At 36.0% G+C, this 12,872-nt stretch overlaps 1 long non-coding RNA gene across 1 annotated transcript in view; it reads right to left on the bottom strand.

Moving 5' to 3' along the window:
• Nucleotides 1-607: 607 nt before the first annotated feature.
• The window catches only part of LOC308194270, a 31,376-nt gene continuing 19,111 nt past the window's right edge, over nt 608-12,872 (bottom strand). Inside the window, exon 4 of the long non-coding RNA XR_013950412.1 lies at nt 608-1,514. This is a non-coding gene — a long non-coding RNA (uncharacterized lncRNA). The remainder of the gene's footprint in view (nt 1,515-12,872) is intronic.

The raw sequence follows: 12,872 nt of genomic DNA, 5'->3' as shown, positions 1-12,872 counted from the left end.
AAGGCCAAGAGGGAATGCAGCTAGGCAGTGCAGACATCTTCCAGCCGTTTTAAAGTGTTATTCTTGCAGCTGCTTCTAATTTAATTTTTTTAGGGTACCTGTGAATAGAGAAGACAGAGTTCTTTTTCACTGTCAGATATACCAGCACTTCTTCTCCGTGCATTCAAGAGCACTTGGGAATGTTCTTGGGTTTAGACACAGAGTCTGAACCTCAGACTGGATCCCACCATAAAGGATAGCTACTGGGAAGAGCAGTGAGAAGCAGTGGTACTTTATCCAGAGTTTAGCATATGAACACAGGGCATATCATTCCAGCAGACTCAATTCAAAGCAAAATGTTTGGGCTTCTACACTGCAGAACTTTATGCATGACCAGGGAAAACACAGAACAACAACTTTCCACAGTGTTTAGCTGCTTTGCTTGTGCTTCCATGATACAGAGGCCAAACATACAGTAATTTTAACTGAATCAAATCCAAGACTTGTCTAAGTATACCCACTGAAAATGAAACCGACCTTGGGGAGAAAGAAGAAATGGCAAGGCAATGAAAACATCATATGCCTTAAGGAAAAGGATAGGGGAAGTAGCAGCAACTCAGGCCTGCTCTCAAAATAATAACTAGGGCTATTATTTAACAAACAGAAAAGACCTTTCTCCTTGCACAGTAACTCTTTGGTGCGAGCAAGCACAGGCAAGGTAGCTGAATAAGTATTCTGAGAGAAAACAGGAGCAAGTATTCAGGAGGATGCTGGTAGGACAGGAAGTAAGAGCAAGAGATTCTCCTTCTCCTCCTGAAATGGAAAGGGTGATTAAGTGTAGGCAACTGAACAAGAAAAAACAGTGCATGTCAGTGGAGAAGAAACTGCAGAAGGTCTAGCAACAGAAGGAATATATGAATTGATGATACCAATTGCTTCACTTTAGTTTCTAAAATTATGCTTGTTGTCCTACAGATATAATCTATATTAAAAACATTAAATTATATTAAGGACCTAGTGTTAAAATGTCTCTCAAGCCTGTCTGTGCCTTCCTAAACTTAATAAAAATAAATAAATAAATAAATACAAGGCAACACGTAGAAGACACGTATTTTCCATTTGTCTAACAAGTGGACAGACCATATTACTCACCCAAAGCATCACCTCCCAGGAGTTATAAGTCCCTCTAATTCACTTTTTTTCCTTTCTGTTTTTAGTGAGAAAGTGTAATCACTGCTTAAAGGTGCCAGACATATTCTTCTTTTAATCTCCCTTGTCAGCACCTCTTGTTCTTTGCCACCTTCTCTTGCAGGAGATTCACATTGTTTTCACTTCTCTTCTTCTGTCCCCTCTGGCTTGCTCGTATTTGAGAAGGGGTGTGGAGGAAACATTCCCCTTACTACCTCGCTTACACAGGCTGGCTGGAAGGGGGCAGGAATGTGTGCCATGAGCTGCTGCACTGTTCACATATCCTGATGCCCGTTAGGATGAAAGTGTCTGGTCCCACCATGATGTACCACAGCAGCTGAGCTCAGCTGTAGATAAAAGTAGATAAAGACCTGCTGCAGAACACTGAATACCTGAACAAATGCAAAGACACCTGACAAGTTTTGTTTTGGTGATTAAGTTTTCCTTATGCATTTTCTCCTAATTATATTATTTTGCAGCACACCAAATAGTAATTCTACATGACATTTTTATCACCTGCTTAACATTTCAAATGAAACATTTTATTGCATCTGATGTTATTTAAACACTTACTGAGTACTCTTCAGTCCTACAATTTTCAATGTTTTCTAGCTATATTAAACAAATATTTAAGAAACAGTTGGAGTATGTGCCGTTTTTTTCCATTTCTAAGTGTTTAATCTGTAATAAACATGCAGTACATTGGAAATACATTTCATATATATAGCCTTTTATGCATTAAGTGTTAAGAATATATTTTTGCATTGCCATAGTTGAGTTTGTCACATTTTCCATTACAAACTTAATTTCAGGGATTTATAACTTCTCCATAAAATGTGCCCTTCAGGAGGAAACTGGACATTTCATTCCCCAGCTGAAAAGAGGAGTGTTTTTTTTTTTTTCCTTTAAAAAATAATATATAATTATTTAGCAAACATTTTGAGCATTCAGAAATAGAGTGATGAAAAAGTCTCAGCAGCTTGGATTCCTCAACTTAGAATGCAAAGAAGACATTTTAAAAAGAAAAAAACTCTGAACTGGGAACTAAACCCAACATTTTTTAAATTCTAAACAAAAATAAAAACTTTCATATAGCAACCATTGCTAGTTAGAGTTTTAAGAAGCTTTTGGCTCCACTGCAAGGCAGATTATATAGTTTCTGATCCAGACCTCAAGTCTGTGTAATGTAGTGTACCCTCATTGTCTAGATCACTACTGATTTCAGCAGAGTCAAACATGGTCACCCAGGCCAGTAAAACCTTTTTGATCTTATAGAATTAGAGCTAACAGCCTAATTTATGATTTATATTATTTAAAGTCTTCTTTATATATCTTTTTGATACTCTAGAATTCACGACAAAAATGTATACCAAAAGCACACAGCTTGTCACTATTTCTATTCCTAAAGGGAAGGAAAATATAGTATGAGACAAATCATACAGGATAAAAGCATAGCTGAAATAAAAAGTTCAATCGGTTTCTTGAAAATTATAGGACTAAGCAATTAAACTAATATTTATGAATAACAAATACATTTTCCATAAAACAGGAATTATTTGTGAATTACTCAAATATGAGAAATCAAAACTTATTACAGCTTTTTTTCAGCCCTGTGTATGATTATTGCTGTTTTCACAAAAATGAAATAACCTTATGTTCAAATTCTCACATACCAACTGCCAGCAGTTTTCTTCAGCTACAGTACTTTCCAGATTAATCTATCTCTACATTGCCAAATTTTGACTTCTATTTCAAGTCACCCAACAAATATATTCAACGGTTTTTTTGTTTTGTTTTGTTTTGTTTTTCCTGAGCAAAATGAGACTTTAAGCTTTCATTCTTTTCAAACATAATATTATGGCTCTGAACTTCCTTTTAAAAATGTGACTTAAAATGCCTTGATTTTGAACCTTTAAAAGACAAAACAAGTTTTATATTCATTATATCAAAAAATCCCTAAACTCATGACATTCCAAACTTGACTGATGATTTGCGAATGCTTTCAGGCTAGCAATACTGTATTATGTGTTCCTCAGATTCATAGATTCCTGTCTGACCACTATATCCACCAACTACTCAGTCTTTGATCTTTTCTCCACAAATTTCAATATTTTCAGGTTTATAATTCAAATTAAATTCCTTTAATTTCACTTAGGTCTTTTTTGTTTGGTTGTTTGGTTGGTTTTGGGTTTAGGTTTTTTATACCTATTTTCCAGCTCTTAGAATGGCTCCCAGCATGTATAGTTGCTCCACCTCACATCAATTAGTAGGTAGTAATGGTGGATTTCATCTTTTTTATGCTTTGTCCTCTGATGCTAGGCACACCTTTGAATAGAAAGAGAACACGTTCTTCTGGGAGATATTCTTTTAGTCACTTTGTGTCATCTTTTCTGTCTCTAATAGGCCATGTTATATGGTTAGAGAAAGATAGTTTTCAAAAAATAAAAATAAAAAATCTGTTTAGACTATCTTTTATTCCATACCAAATAGCTTTTGTATCCTAGTAGAATTATGCTGTTCCATTAATCCTGCCTTCATTTTCATATTACAAAGAGATGGTTCATATGTGATCAGAGCTAGAAGATCTGTGTTTTGCTCATGCAGACAAGTCCATTTTGTTCTGGCTTGTCTGGCTTATATTTTTTGTTTCTCACTGTATTACCATAGCTCACCCTGTTTTCATTCAGGTTTGTTTTCTGATTAATATACTTTCAGCCTCTAGCTATGGACAATTGCTTACTAATTTACAAACACAATACAGGTTATAAAACATACACTAAGAAAATGAAAAACCTTCTAAGAAGCCAAGAATTGTCCGTAATTTAATTTTATGCTGTTGTAGATAATCCTTAGATGGGATGTTGAATTCATAATGAGACCTGACATACATGAAGGGGTACGTTAGAATAGCTCCAGCCTACTGATTACAGATCAGAAGCCCTTAATTTCCAGATTTTCTATGCTATACCTTATCATAGGCCATGATTCCATTTGTAACCAAAAATAACAAGTGTACAGCACTCTTCATTTAAAACATAACTTCTGAGAGCTGCCAAAGTCACAGTTCAAACTAGCTGTGCTGTTGATAAACAGTAGCTGATTTTATTATTGTGAAAACACTTTGTGGAAACAATTGTGTAGAAATAAACAGAGCATCATACACTGGAAATGCCTAAAGGTGTATATCTGACACATGCCAGAAACACCAAAACAAATACTGCCACGCCGATTGTAGACAATCTCTGTCCCTATTAAATTCAGAACAACAACAGAGCAACAACTATTTATTTATTTATTTATTTATGGATATCAGATTTACACACTCAAAGATCTAGTTTACTAGATTTTCCTTCCTAAGAGAATTATTTGGACTACTTAACAGTAACTAGGCACTTCTATGGTGGGTTTAAATCCTTATCCAGCTCTCACTTTCTGGGCTATACTGCTATCAAAAGAAATACATGAAAAGTGGGAAATAGCAGTAAGTTCCCATCCAGGTTTTCTAAACATCTGAAAGACATACCTATGTGTGAATAATGAAAGAGGGCCACTGCTTGACCATACCCCTCTAAGCTATAACAGTCCTGATCACATGTGAGTCTCTTTAAAGTCATCTACAAAAAAAAAAAAAAATTAGATATTTTTGGTACCTTGGAGAGTTTGGATCTGCTTGAGAGTAGCAGATCCAAACTGCTTTCTCTGTGTATTCAGTCTTATCACACTGTCATCTATCCTGATAGCTCATCCCTGGCACAGTATTGGGATCTACCAGATGCTGCTCAGGAACAGTTCAGGAGATAGCACAAATTATAGAGTTTATTCTCAGTGAAACACTCCCCTTTACAAAGGCAGAAGGAGTAATTTTAGCCTAAGGCATTTCAAACCTCCTTCCCTGCACACACAAACTCTGAAAGCAGAAGCATGACATAAGTTGAGACTTTGGTTTTTTAGCTTCAGAATACCACATCCCAAATCAACACCTTGTGCAAAACCAGAAAAGAAATAACTAAATTAAAAATAAAACAAAAATCAACAACAATGGAACCACATTGGTTTCCACCAATGTAAAAAAAAAAAAAAAAAAAGTGGTCTGCAACATCATCTTACACAATTAGGGTGAGAAAACACTATTATTAAAATGCTTACTACATCACACATACAAGAGGTGTCGATTCTTTAAAACACATGACCACACTTTTACATCTTCAAGTGATTCATTTAATAAAATCCAAACAATAAAGTGTTAACATTGATCTACCACTAATTCTTTACAAACACAGATTTAGCTTTGGATGTGAGAAGATAATTCAGTCCCATTCTCAACAGAAAAACAGTTTTTTGACTTTTAAAGGCTAGTGATACAAATATTTCTCCTTCTCTCTTTGTCTCTTTCTTCCCAGCACTGTCATCTATAGCAGTTATGAAGAAAACAATTAAGGCAAGTATAAATGAAATGAGAAGGGAATGTAAAACTTCATGAAATAAAAATATTTCTAAGTTCACTGGGAAAAGCATGAATCCAAGTTTTGTTTCTATTCAAAGTATTAAAAGAACTTGTGGACATACAGTAGGATGTGAACTCTAATAAATCACACTCTTAACTACACTATTTATCTTCTTTAATTTTCCATTTAGTGAACAAGTGATTCATTTTTCCCTTCAGAGAGCTACAGGTTACAGAATTTACAGCTAAAAAACAAACAAACAAAAAACTACCAGGGTTGTTCTACTCTAAAATAAAAAGTTTTATCAAAATGAAGTGCTATTGGGTAGTGGGTGCTTCTCTAATTTTTAGTCATGTAAATTTCTAGTGACTCAAGTAGAAGTTTGCCTGCATGAGGGCTGGAGGGAAAGAGAGGGAGGACCTCTCCGTTCAACTGCAGAAATGTTGGTCTTGCACATTTTTCTCCAAAAATGTAATGTGCAATACATTTATTTATATTAGTAACCAAGAAGCAATATTTATGTTGGAAGACAGTGGGCGTCATTACTGTGGGCATAAGTAAGTTGTTCACCCACAGCCCCAGGCTGAGCCCAGAGGGAAGGTAGTTTCAGGGCATTCAGTGCTTCCCCGTGGAGCCAGATGTGATGCCACAGCATGGAGGTGATAGAATGACCACTCTGCATATGCATAATCACCATGTCAGGTGAACTTTATGCCAGGACATAAGATAGAAATCTGGGTGCTCCTTCAGGTTGTAGCTCCTTGCGCAAAAATGGTCCTGAAGGCATTTGTTTTGGGAAGGAACCATCATTTTTGTCCCTCCTTCCCTGCCTTATATCCTTGTAGCCTCTAGCTCTATAAATTTCTAGACAGTAAAAGTTAAGTTTTTCTGAAGCTGAATTTTGATATAAAGCATATTAGTACAATACTGCCAATCCCAAACATTTAAAGACAACAAGTCAGACCTCAAAAGTTATGAGATTGGCTTGCACTTCAGATTTAAAATGAAAGTGACTCTTGTTATGTTATTCTTAGTCTGCAATATGGTCGTGTTTTAAACTTCTGTCTGCAACCATGAAAGCAGACACTCAACCAATAATTAAGGCATTGTTTTATTACTATTTTTTTTTGAATAAAATGACCTATTTATGTAATACTTAATTTTAGAAGCCCAGGAATTAAGAATATTAGATGTCAAAAGGCTAGCCATAAAATCACCAGATTTGGCAATGTTAGTATTTACTAGTGGTACAGTTAGATTCTAAACATCCTGGCATCCACAAATTGACGCTGATTTCAAATTAGTGCTGAGATTACACAAATTACAAAAATGCAGTACTATGCTTCTGTTTCTTGGTGATATGAAAAGAGTTAATAGCACTCTATATTCCAGAAATGACAGCCAATCACACCTTTTACTCTTTGAAATGATCCAAAACCATATATCAAGTCATTTTTCTGTCATATTTCTAAGTGGTTTCAACTGCAAGTACCACAACTGCCTTATGCCAAGAATACCCTTGTTATTTGGATTCTAGATTGATCATTCAGATCCAAACAAAATCTCAGAGAAACATTCCCTTCAGACTTGATAATCTTGTGATTTGTAGAAGAATGCTGGGGCTCGGGACCATACACTCAGAAAAGACAGTGTTATAGATTTCTGTTCTAAATCAAATCCTAAACTGAAAATCTAGATTTGGCCACAAATCTAATATATAATTGATATATTACATACACAAATTATTGCTCTTCCACTGAAGCAATCATTACAGAGAAATATTTCATGATTCAGATCCTATCTTGAGTGAGGATAACTAGATTCACTCCATTGCTATGTCTGAGAAGTCTCATTTCCAGTCCCAGGGCATTCCCGTAAGAGTAGGAGACTACCCAGATGTGAGCAAACTTATTTTCAAAGTTGGTTAAGCACTAAAGAATCCCAGCTGCACAGTGATTTTTGTATCCCTGTTGATAGGAGCAACATGGACTGTAGGACTTTATTATCATAAGTACGTGATTCATATCAACGTTACTGTTGTGTGTGCACCCAAGCTCCACTAGAGCTCATGTTGTGTCAGGCTGCAAAACTGGACTCCATTATACACTGCTATTAAAAAAAATACTGAGGTGTTTTGTTGTGAAAGTAGGAAATTATCATATGAAATAGCCATTTGACATTTGTAACACTTCCCATGGGACAGTTGGTAAAGATGTGAGAAACACCCATACAGACCAAAGAAGCAACTCTTGGTGACGGCTGGATCTTATACACATTCATAGTTCATATTAAGAGGTCATCATCCATTAAGTCAGGCAGGTATAATAAATGGGTAAGAAGCATGCTATTTGTGGCTATTAAATAAATCCAGAAGAGGGATGAGGTTCACAAGGGCTCTAACAGGCAATGGCACCTGTCCTCTTCTAAGGAAGAGTGCTTCCTTAGAAGTGCTCCTCTAAGGAAGAGGACTGCTCTAAGGAGCCTGTTTTGGCAGGGGGGTTGGACCCGATGATCTTCCGAGGTCCTTTCCAACCTCTTCGATTCTGTGATTCTGTGATTCTTGTCTCATCTCTTATGTCACTCACCACCCCACTCACCCTTGTCCCCAGCACAGTTCTAGTAATTCCTTCAACTCAAACCTTCTCAACACTTCTCTGATACTGCCAATGCGATACTACTATTCTCTTCCTCTGTCCTCTAGTCTCATGTCTTAGCCTGCCAATTTCCCTCTGTTCATTTCTCAGTCTCCATTTGTGGTACCAGGGTTACTTCATCCTCTACTTCTCCAACCCCTTAAATTAGGTCTCCCCCTATCACACATAACCAGAAGCAGCCTGCTCTTCTCCCACCAGCTGTCCAGACACCCTCTTCATGCTGGAGATACTAGAAAAGGAAGAAATGAAAGAACAAGACAAAGTTTCAGATGACAATTCCTGAATATGTAGCTCACCGCAATCACCACCTTCCACTGTCAACAGCACCTTTCTCTGCCTTCTATCTCCACCAGAGAGAGGGTAGATCCTACAGGCACCTGTGCGACTACATTTATTTAGTACAACGAGAGCAAATGAAATCTCCAAACTTCTCTGTTTGAATGTACTTCATCTTACTCTATTTAAAAGTCAATATGATTATTTAACATTTTATTTTAAATTGGATTTTGATATTTTGATCTAACTATAGGTTCCTTAGGGCCTTTCCAGTCAAGTAACTAACAGGAGAACATTCCCCACTTAAAGTCTTTGTAGCTGTAGTCTTATTCTTTGCTATGAAAAATTACTTTTGGATCAGAATCTAGACAATCTTTTTTGATTATTTATCTAAAACTAAAAGCAGGAAATGATTCATTTGATTTCTGCCAATGTTGGAGTGTTGCCACTTTTAGCTCAGGAAGAGTAGGCTTCCTTTGGCAGCTTTTGCTTGTGTGATGATGAATGAAGTTCTATGTTTAGTGCTAGCTAAAATTTTATAGAGTCTAAAAAAGCAATCTAAACATGTTATAGGGAGTGGACAAGTTTTTTTAGATAACTATACCATAAGTTTTCATGCTGTGTCACAGAAATATGTTCGATATATACATAGAGGAGGGACTCTTTCCAAAAATAAAAAATAAAAATAAAAATAAAATCTTAAATACTTGAAAATGCATTATTTGTCGTAATAAGCACATAATTCCCCCAAAGTGAATATGCACTCACAGTTACATTACATACAGGAAAACATAAATGTCCTTCCTTGTCTTAATGATATACTACCCAAATTACATGCAGTCATTTGTCATTGAAAAGCATAGACCACCATGGAATGGGCAGTTAGTTAAACACCACAATAAAACCTACTGTAGAGCTAATCAGCAACTGCTACATACTGATGAACAGAAAAGTCTTAGAACTTTTGACAGAATAAGTATTTGTCTGTGCTGTAGTTCAATCAAGATCATCATGGGGAGGGAATCCTGTAGAAACAATGCATTTATATATGATGAAAGCATTCGAGTACACATTCAAAAGTAATAATTAATTTTACATAAATTAGTTTTACATTTTGTCTTACACTGATGACCTTTATTATTCAGGCAAACTTATTTTCAAGGTTTGAAAGTAAAAGTCTTAATGACTTACAAAAAACATTCAAAATTTAGAATATCAGTGAGATAAAAAATGTACAAGGGGAGTGACATTCATTCTATAACTACATCACACTGATGTTAATCTCAAATAGGAAACTTTCTGGGGGAAAGAGGAAGATGAAGTATAGAAAAAGAGAATGATGACAGATGCCTATTGATATCCATACCCTACTTTCTTTATAATTGACTGTGGTGAATGGTGGACCCCTTTGGTTACTCTTCAGATTCAATTAAATTGTCATATCTGATAAGATATCTCAAAGACACTTCATACCAAATATATCTGAGAGACACTCAATTCAGAGAGGTTTAGTTGTTCTGCTTTCTTTTAAACTAGCTCCAGAAGCATTTGATTTGCGAGTTATTCCTGGAATTAACAGCTACTGTTAAGATCAACTTTGAGCTGAGGTTCTGAAGGACTTCATGACAAAAAAAGAAAAAAAAAGTATCTTAATGGAATTTGCTAGGAACAGTAAAAATATGTCTGTTGGGGATGGATGGATGAATATGGGAAAATGGAAGACTTCAGCTTGGGCCAAATGCAAGGACTGTAAGATCTGGTACACTAGTTTCAAATGCGTTAAGCAAAAATAAGCAGATAGCGGATCATTTTCACTATCATTCCACTTAAAATTTCATTCTGTTCTGCAACAGTCAGAAATGGAGAAACTCAAAAGATTTAACTTCCCGTTCAAAATTTGCTTAATCTAACATTTGGTTTCCTTACAATTCAAATAATTTTTCAATATCTTTTTAAAATCTTTCCTCCATTGTAGGAAGAACTAGGATGATATGGAAAATAGTAGATGAGGTATCTTGGTCCATATTTTTCAGACAATGAGATCTGATTTCCACAGTTGGCTTTTAGAGGCTTAACTGTATATGGATAATTGTTTGGTGGCTTAAAAAGTGATTATAACAATAAGAAATATAGAGGACTAGCTTTTAAATGTGGAGATAATTATCCTAGCAGGACAACTTAACATTTAATCATTATTTCTTGGTTAGCTTAATTCATGTTTTAGATTCAGGGTTTAACTCTCCAATATATGTAAGCTTCTCATGTGTCAAAAAGTGATCTGTAAAAGGGTAAAAATCTGATTATAAAGAAAGCCTTTGGAGTTCACCTTTATGACCCTCAGTCTTTCAGCTACCCCACCCCCCATCCCCAAATGAAGAATTCTCTGCTGCTGCATACATAACATTTTTTAAGTGAACTGGATCCAAAAGGCTTTGTCCCATTTCCCACCATGCACACTTTCAGATACTTTTGTGTGCAATCTCACAGTCCACATGGAATTCCCCTCCATTCCGTTGCTGAAAGTCAGAAACGCTCACCTCTCTAGTATGCAGACTGAAAAAGTCATGTAAAGTTGATCAGAACTGCAGGTGGACTTCTCCACATTCCCCACTGATGGAAAAACACAAACAAAATGAATGCAAGGAAATCAATTGCTCCCTGAAGACTCTGCTTTTGTCTCACCTCTTAACCCCTTTCTCCTCTCTGGCTGCCAGTCACTTTGAGATTTCTCCTTCCTAACCTGAACTGACACAAAAGAGTCTTAATGGTCCATCCCTACACATTTTTTGCAACTTCATTCAGGGTTCCCAACAACACTTTTCTTCAGCTATGTACTGTGCACGTGCTGTTAAATCTGCTCTCAAAGTAAAAGTCCCTCATATCCCTGTTCCCAACAGAGAGCAGTCCACTGATATCCTTCATCTTACAGTACAATGCTCAAGTATGGTCCCATTCATGGAGTTACCTCAGATTGGCCGTTCTCACTTCTTTACCCTAGCTGCTCATCTCCACTGGGAGTATGTGACAGAACCATTTTTTTTTTCAAGACAAACTGGAAGAAAAGAAACATTTTCTTAGCTGTCTTCCTCTTATATTACTCTCTGAGGACATAAGAGACTAAACGTATCACAGCTGCAAGACAAGCCTCGAGAAAAACCTTTAATATTTTTCCTTAAAAATATAAATAAAAATATATATATAAATATATATATATGCCAAAATCCTAAGTAGAAGGCTAAGTGACTGTTGCTGTCCACAAACCAAAGCAATAAGGAAGGAAAAAAGGAGGGATCACCCTCATTCCAGCATCTCAGCTGGTCAGATGAGCCAGTGATGTCAATCACATCTAACAGTCACTTTTATTGACAGTAAAGTACAAAGAAAATTCTTTGAAAACACTGGAACAAATACTGAAAATCTGTGCAGAAGTACTTTAGGTCCTAGATTAATGAAAATTAATCTTGAACATTAGATAAATAGATTAGCTATTGCTTTTCAGTGATAGACTAATATGAAGGACTAAATATACTGGCAGAGAATGAGGTGTGTTAGGTGACAGACATTCTGTGCTCTGCAGATCTAACAATTATAGATAAAAAATGAGGAAGTAAAAAGATTTTGGGGTCCTTCAGCAATACTTTCAGTGAGTATAAAATATTTTCCTGAACAAAGACTTAAAAAGGGAATAGAAAAAAATAGTAAGTTTCACACAACGTACCAGAAACCTCATTTGGATGTGTAGCATTTTGAGAAGCAGCTTCATTCTACAATCAGCAGTTATATAAAGATCTTAAAAATAAATAGAGCGTTTTTACACTGATGGCCTTGTCTGAGATTACATCATGTCTCAGTTTCTACAAATGCTGTCTACATCCTTGGTTTCTGTCGTGTCTACTTGGAGATACATTTCTGTTCTGTATCAATAACATGCCATGTGTGTTTGAACCTGTGAAGATTTGCTTCTTACTTCCATACTTACTGTCAAAGCACTGAACCAAATAAGCCACATTTCAGAGAAAATGTTTCCTTTGTTGATGGATCTAGCACATCAAAACAGTTTTCTCAGTTCTAACAAAAACACAGGATAAAGGTTAATTCTGTGCTGTAATAGACTATTTGAACATCCATAACCAATCCACTCAGGAATATATTGCATGAGCTATAGGGGCAAATTGTGTCTACAATACACTACCCATACACTGAAGCTACCCCTATAGAAGAAAATTCAAGTGCAGTATTTAGGTACAAAATACAAGAATAATGATGAGACAAGGACTGCTATTCTTTTTTGCCATGTACACATGTAATCTATCACCCTAACTTCCATAGG

The sequence above is a fragment of the Anser brachyrhynchus genome, assembly GCF_964034855.1.
Source record: "Anser brachyrhynchus genome assembly, chromosome: 4".
NCBI classification, from domain to species: domain Eukaryota; kingdom Metazoa; phylum Chordata; class Aves; order Anseriformes; family Anatidae; genus Anser; species Anser brachyrhynchus.
The sequence above is the reverse complement of the archived record's forward strand: the minus strand, read 5'-3'. Positions and strand labels throughout refer to the sequence as shown.